This window comes from Arachis hypogaea, chromosome 20 (assembly GCF_003086295.3).
Source record: "Arachis hypogaea cultivar Tifrunner chromosome 20, arahy.Tifrunner.gnm2.J5K5, whole genome shotgun sequence".
NCBI classification, from domain to species: Eukaryota; Viridiplantae; Streptophyta; class Magnoliopsida; order Fabales; family Fabaceae; genus Arachis; species Arachis hypogaea.
The window spans coordinates 79005654-79013311 of record NC_092055.1 but is presented as its reverse complement, the minus strand read 5'-3'; the positions used below and the strand labels follow the sequence as shown (position 1 = coordinate 79013311).

General features: G+C 42.8%; 1 non-coding gene across 1 annotated transcript; it reads left to right on the top strand.

Annotated features, from left to right (window-relative positions):
• The first annotated feature begins 7140 nt into the window (after positions 1–7140).
• Positions 7141–7247, top strand: LOC112788061 (small nucleolar RNA R71). Its single transcript, XR_003195443.1, has one exon. It is a non-coding gene; the product is annotated as a small nucleolar RNA R71 (small nucleolar RNA).
• The last annotated feature ends 411 nt before the right edge of the window (positions 7248–7658 follow it).

The window sequence follows — 7658 nt, the reverse complement described above, 5'->3', positions numbered from 1 at the left end:
CCTAGTAAACTGGGAGCGTGCTTGGCCTTATCTTTCTGGATGGAGAATCTGGCTAGGAATTTTTTGGCCAGGTCATCAAAGTTTGAGATGGACTTTGGAGGTAGGTTGTCGAACCATCTGATTGCTGTCTTTGTGAGAGTTGTTGGAAAAGCTTTACAGTGAACGGCATCTGAGGCGTCGGTGAGGTACATTCTGCTTCTGAAATTACTGAGATGGTGGTTGGGATCTGTGGTGCCATCATACAAATTCATATCCGGGAGTTTGAAGTCTTTTGGAATTTTGGTTTTCATGATTTCCCTGGTGAATGGGTCTTGCTCTTTGCGTGAATTTTCGTCTGGGGTGGTCCGAGGAGCTTTTGATTTGATATCGGCTTCTAATTGCTGTAGTTTTTCTTTCAATTCTCGATGTCACCGTACCTTTCTTTGTAGATCCTTTCCGATCTCTCGTTGTTGTTGGGTTTATTTTTCAAGTTGCTTTAAGCAATCTTGAAGGGCTTCTATTGCTCCCGGATTTGGTGAGTTTTTGTCCCCGTTGGATTCCGGGGTATCTTTCAGTGTAGTGTCTGCGTTTTTGTGCGGCGTTCTATCTTCTAGATCTGAATTGTGATCGTTGTCATGGTCGTCCGCCATGGTGATGGGATGAGTTCCAGGTTCTACGGCAACGGCGCCAATGTTTCGAGGGTTACCTGAAACTAGAGGTCGATCTCGGATGAGATCTTCTGTACTGGTCAGAGATGGCGTGTCCGGCTGGCTGGTGGCGGCCGGAGCTGTTGTGTCCGACTTGTTGGACTTGCTGCACTGCTGATCCTTGGCCACCGGAGGGTGGGGGGTACCTGCAAGAGACTCCGATGCTTAAGTTAGCACGGTATTAAGCAGGTTTTTAGTAGAATCAGAGTATGAGTTATACCTGGGTGCTCTAGTGTATTTATAATGGTTGTAGAGTGACCTTTTTAGAGAAGATAAGTTGGTTATCTTATGTTATCTTATCTTCTGGTGAGGTCAGCTTATTTTCAACGGAACCGGCCTTATCTCTATAGGCTTGGACTGCCTTTGGATCTGGGTCGTATTCCTTGAGTTGGGCCCTTTTTTGGGCTTTCCTGTCGATTTGGCCGAGCTCTTTTGAGAAGAGGTTGGATAGTCTGACCTGAAGAGGTCGGTCGCTTTGTCGCCGATCATCCCGGGTCGGATAGCTCTACCCAGGGTATGAACACTAGCCTTCATTCCACGTTAGTGGTTACGTTAGCTAGACTAACGTGGCTGCTAACGTGGTTCTTCCTTACTTCCTTTATCTTGAAATCAAGCAATAAAGTGCATCAAAGCTCTGATCCAAGTTATGAGACATGCATCATTCAATTTGTCCTTTAATTCATGCATAATTCTCATGAAATCATGTAAAATTCACAATGTTTCCTTGAATCAAGATGTAAGTGATTATTTACCTAAAACTTGCTTATTTCCTAAGAAAATACATGAAACTACCTTAAAACCATAAAGAAAAGGTCAGTGAAACTGGCCAAAATGCCCTGGCATCACAACACCAAACTTAAAGCTTGCTTGTCCCTAAGCAAGTACTGGAACAAGAGAATGATGAATGAAATGACAAGAGGAATGAATCATTATTGTGGAAGTCATGTTCTTGGTTTTATGGGGTTTCATGCATAGCAACTTAGGTTCATTCCTTTACTGGCTTTCAGACCTTTATCATGCCTTGGAATACTCACTTGATTGCGCCCTTTGAGACTTTTATTTATTGATCCCTTTGTCTTTCCAAGGTTTATTTCTTCCTTAGGCTAAGTGTTCTGTGAGGGGGCGACTCTTTAAGATAAGCTTTCAGCCAACACTCCCGAACCAGTTGGTTCAAGGTGCTAGATGTTGAAACACCCCTAAGGACTTACTCCCTCAAGTCTCTCTCCCCCATACATGCACACCACAGGCACATGGTTTGTTATTTTCTTTCCATGAGGGCTTGGTGTCCAGCACCTCTTTGGGTTACTAGATGTTCTGTAGCAAGGTTGCTCTTGATAGTGGATTTTTAATTGATAATCTCGGGTTAGTTAACCCAAGTTACCAAGTGATGAAGCACTCCTAAGAACTTATTCATCCAAGCAGATCCTTGGTACAAGAGCACCACAGACACATCCCTCAAGTTTCAAGCCCTTGGTGCTTAGCCTTATTCTTTATTAACTTTTCTTTCTTTTTCAACTCTTATTGCTCTTTTCCTTTTTCTTATTAGGATCTTATTATTTAGCTAGTCTCATGGGGTGTGTTTCAAGTATATGATTCAAGACAGATAGTTGCCTTCCCACCTTGTTGGTGAACCAACTTAGCTAAGTGATTACTACACCACAAATTTAAGAACCTACTCCACAACTTGAACATCACTTTGGTCTTTCATAACATCTCTTTTTATTGGACTTAAAAGGACAAGCATACAATAAGCAAGATGAGAATGAAAACAGGCAACTTGAACCAACAAGCATAAACCTAAGTAGGGAGAATACTAAAGACAGAATTGAAATTCCTAAACTACCATTGAAGCATGTTCTATTTCATATATAATTTTCATTATTTAAAAGACTTGAAAAAGAAAGATGGAACAATGAGAGAACTCTACCACCTTTTACTCTTGGGGGTGCTCATGCTCTCCTTCCTATTTGTCCTCTTTGTGTCCACTTGTGCTTCCTTGCATACGTGCCAGTCTAGCTTTTTTCCAATCTTCAAGTGCCTTCCTTATTGATTCATGGCTCTTTTCTACCCTCTCTCTTTCTTCTCGTGCTAATTCATCATTCACTTCTTCATAGCTTATGATTCCCAGATGTAGTATAGGCAGTTGTCCGACTAAGTATCCGAGCCTGGCCTGAGTGTTAACCTGGTGTCCAGTCTGGCTCATGTAAACTCCTTCTGAAAACGCCCTGTGTTCGTCGAAGAGTTCTGCCTGTTCTAATTGTTTCCGATGCATTTCATGTATGTGTGCACCTTGATGTGCTTGGATGTTGATTAGCTTTTGGATGGCTTCTTGTTGTTGATCCTGCCTTTGTTCCAACCTGTGGAAGGATTCTCCACATTGTTTTCCTTGCTCCAGTTGCTGCTCCATCAATTGTCTTTGCCACTCCCCTTGTTGATTCATCCATCTAGATAGTGACTCTTCTTGACGGTTTATCAACTGTAGGTGAAGCTCTTTCTGCGCCCCTTGATTTTCCAAGTATTGTCTAGATAAGCCATCAATGGCTTCCTGTAGTTGGTGCATGTCCAAAGGGGCTTGCTCCTCTAGGTTCTGTCCTTCTACCACTTGGTGTACTGGCCTCTTTCTTATACTTCATTGGGGTAGGGGAGATGCAACAGCATGCATACGCTGGACAGTAACTGGGATACCAACTTTTATCCATTCGGGGTTTGCATCTTCGAACACCACCCCTGCCTTGTCACACAGGCGGAAAATGGTGCTGGGATAGCCTAACCTTCCCCCAGAATCACTTTTTTCAGCCATCTTCTTAATGCCTTGGGCTATGAGTTCATGCACCTTGATCTCTCCCCCCTTAAGTATACATTGCACCATTGTTGCTCTCTTAAGATTCACCTCTGAATTGTTTCCGGCAGGGAGGATGGATCTCCTTACAATTTCGAACCACCCCTTTGCTTCAGGGGTGAGATCACCTCTTTTTATGAATTTGGGCTTCCCATTGGGATCTCTCACCCAATCCGCCTCTTGTACGCAGATATCTTTCACAATTTGGTCATAATTAGGACTACCATCTATTCGGGATTGATAGCTTTCTTCCTCGAATGGTATGGTTCGTAGCTTCAACACCCTCATGATGCTCATGGGACTAAAATCCAGAGTTACTCCTCTCACAAAGCTTATAAAATATTCCTCTTTCCTATCATACCTCACTGCGTTTGCATAAAACTCTCTTACGAGCGTTGCATTTATCCTCGCGGTGACTGGATCGGTGAGGAGCTCCCATCTTCTCTTTTCTACCTTCTCTGAGATTTCGGGGCACTCAGTTTTCTTGACTTGAAAGCCTAGCTCATATATGATCTCCTTATCAGCCATCTATCCAAATTGAAGTGCATGGTAAAAAGTTCTAAACTTCTTTTCATCAAAGGGGCGTTGCTCCATAGGCTCCTTTCCTTTTCTTCTTTTAGAGCTTGATGATGCCATGAGTAAGAGTTGATGTGTGAAAATGTTGAGGGGTTGTGGATAAGTGGCGGAATTTGGTTAGGTTTGGATAGGATATAGCTTGAAGAATTGTACTTCGAGAGTGAGAAGTTTGAAGAAGTGGTTGCTGGAATGTGAAGGGAAGTACGGACTAGGAATCACTTATATAGGAAAATGATGAGTAAATGAAAGGTGTGGATTGATGGGGTGGTTATGTGATGGACGGATGGGGTTTTGCATGGGATGAGCACAAGGATCATCAACTTTATGATGGGGTTGGTTCAGTTTCCAAGCTTGTTCTCCTTCCAATGTTGCATGGCAACAATTTTCAATGCAATCCCCGTGGAGACACGTGTATAATCTTCTCTTTTTGTGGTGGCCGAACCCTTCAATTGCCCCATCAATTCTCCTTCAAAATAAAAGAAATATGTTTAAAAGAAAACTTGTGGAAAGTGGCGGCAAAATTTAAAAGACAAGAAAGAGTAACTACTTTTTTTAAAATTGTTGTTGTTAACTACTAAGTGCTATTCACAAATGCAAACCAACTGACTAATTAAATTTCCATGTATGCAACCTTGGTGACACCAAACTTAGTTTGTGGCAATGTGGTGTAAGATGATTTGTTCAAGGTGCTAAGAGTGACATGCTATGAGCTGCATTCATGTCCTCTTAGTGTGCCTTGAACACCAAACTTGTTCTTCACTATATGTTGCATAAAAGGATTTATTCAAGGATATGTCAAAGTTAATTTGCAATCCATGAACCTTGCTTTATTAACTACTTTAAAAGCATGTAAAACATGGGTTGCCTCCCATGAAGCGCTTCTTTAGCGTCACTAGCTTGACGTTCTTCCTTTGTCAGGGTGGTTGGTAATGCTTCAAATCTTCCCCCCTTGCAGTAAACCTGTCTCCATTGGCTTCATCAATGATCTCTACATGTTCTAGGGAGAGAACTTTGTTGATGGTGAAAACCTTAGGTAACTGAGATTGGATGATGGGGAGATGATGTGGGATATCTAGGAAGTAAGCTGAGATTACTTTATCCCCTGGAGAGAAATCTTCAGTAGGGATCTTTTTGTTCCTCCATCTCCTTGGTATCTTCTTCTTTGTTTCTCTTGCTGTTATCCTGCTCTTTGTGGTCTCTTTTCCTAGGGGGATTTTGTTGCTGGTCCCATATGATTCTGGTGGTTTTGGCTCCACTTGAGTTTTCTTTAACTGTGACAGTTGCTGATTATTTTGTTCATCACCAAAAGGAATTCCTGAGTGTACAGCTTGTGCCTCAATGCTTGTTTCTCCCACCATCGCTCTGTCATGCTCTGTCCTTAGTTCCTTGCCTTCTTGACTTGCTTCTTGTGAGGGTTTGAAGACATTGAAGGTGAGTTGTTCATCATGTACCCTTAGTATTAGCTCTCCTCGCTCCACATCTATGAGCGCTCTGGCTGTAGCTAAGAATGGTCTTCCCAATATGATTGGGTGAAGATGACTTTCTTCTGTTTCCAGTATGACAAAGTCTGTGGGAAGGAAGTAGTTCCCAACCTTCACCAGCACGTTTTCAACCACTCCTATTGCTTGTTTTTGAGTTTTGTCCGCCAGCCTGATGACTACGTCTGTGGGCATCAGCTCATTGATTTGCAGCCTTTTCATAAAGGATAAAGGCATTAAGTTGATGCTGGCTCCCAGATCACAGAGTCCTTTATCAAACTTTGTTTCTCCTATGGCATACGGGATGTGAAAACTCCCTGGGTCCTTCCTTTTTGTAGGCAGCTCTGGTTGAATGAGAGCATTGCACTCCTTATTCATCACTATAGTTTGTCCTCCCTTGAGTGAGCTTTTTCTGGTCAGCAGCTCCTTCATGTACTTAATGTATGAGGGCATTTGTTGGAGGGCCTTGATGAATGGTATATTTATATGGAGAGATGCAAATATGTCAAGAAACTTTGAGTATATTCTCTTCTCTACACCACCATTGAGTAATTGGGGAAAGGGTGCATAGAGTCTCAGCAGCTCCTTCTGTGTAATTGTGGTTTCTTGATGATTCTCTTCCTGCTTTCCTACTGATGTATCTTCAGGTTGTTCTGATGGTTTGTTCGGCTCTTTCTAGTCTCCTTATCACTTATAGTAACCATCTTACAATCTTCCCATCTGACTTTCTTTGCTTCACCTCTCGGATTTTTCTCTGTGTCACTTGGGAAGCTATCAGTAGGTTTGGGAATCTTCTCAGATAGGTATCCCACTTGAATTTCCAACCTCTTGATGGTGTCTCCTTGATTCTTGATATTGGCTCGCACCTCCTCTTTGAACACCTTGTTATCTTGAATCTCCTTGCATATGCCTTCAAGTAGAGTCTCAATCCTTAATAGTCTTTCTTCCGATGATGGAGAGTTGAGATAGGAAGGCTGAGAAGGGCCATTTTGATTTTGATATGGATGTTGAAAAGGGTTGTTAGGTGGGTTCTGATATGGTCTCTGTGTCGCATGTTGGTGAGCTGTGTCGTTGGGGTTGAGACGTCTCTGATCTTGGCCTTGGTCTTGTTGATTTCCCCACCCAAAATTTGGGTGGTTCCTCCAACCAGGATTATACGTTTTGGAGTATGGGTCATGGTTCGCCTAGGTGAATTCCCAATGTAGTTGGCTTGTTCCTGATCACCCTCTGCTTCTTCATTCACTCCTTCTTGGGTTGCTGCTGAAGTAGTGATTGCTGCTACTTGATTCCTCTCCATCTTCTTGGTGAGGTCAGCTAATTGCTTGGTAATCATCTTGTTTTGAGCTAGCAGTGTATTCACATTGTTCAGCTCCATCACTCCTCTAGTATTGCCTCTTTCAGAAGCATAGAAGTAGTCATTCTCTGCTACAGTCTTAATGACATCTATGGCTTCTTCAATGGTCTTCTTCTTGTTCAGAGATCCCCCGGATGAGTGGTCTACTGCCTTCTTTGATTCATACGAAAGGCCTCATAGAAAATGTGCAACTGCACCCATTCATTGAACATATCTGGCGGGCATCTTCTTGTCAAGTCTTTAAACCTCTCCCATGCTTTATATAGAGTCTCACCATCCTGCTGCCTGAATGTTTGTACCTCAGCTCTCAACCTGTTGATCCGTTGAGGAGGATAGAATCTTGCCAAGAACTTGTTCACCACATCTTCCCAGGTTGCTAAACTCTCCTTTGGAAAGGATTCCAGCCATTTAGATGCTTTGTCCTTGAGTGAGAAGGGAAACAGAAGTAGTCTATAGGTGTCAGGATGAACACCATTAGACTTCACAGTATCGCATATCCTCAGGAGGGTGGTTAGATGTTGATTGGGGTCTTCTTGGACACTTCCTCCGAATGAACAATTGTTCTGAACAAGGGTGATGAGCTGCGGCTTTAGTTCAAAGTTGTTGGCATGTATAGTTGGCCTTTGGATGCTACTTCCACAGTTTCCTGGGTTTGGGTTGATGTAAGAACCCAGAACTCTTTTCTCTTGTCCAGCCTGATGCGCTGGACCTTCTCTGCCATGGTT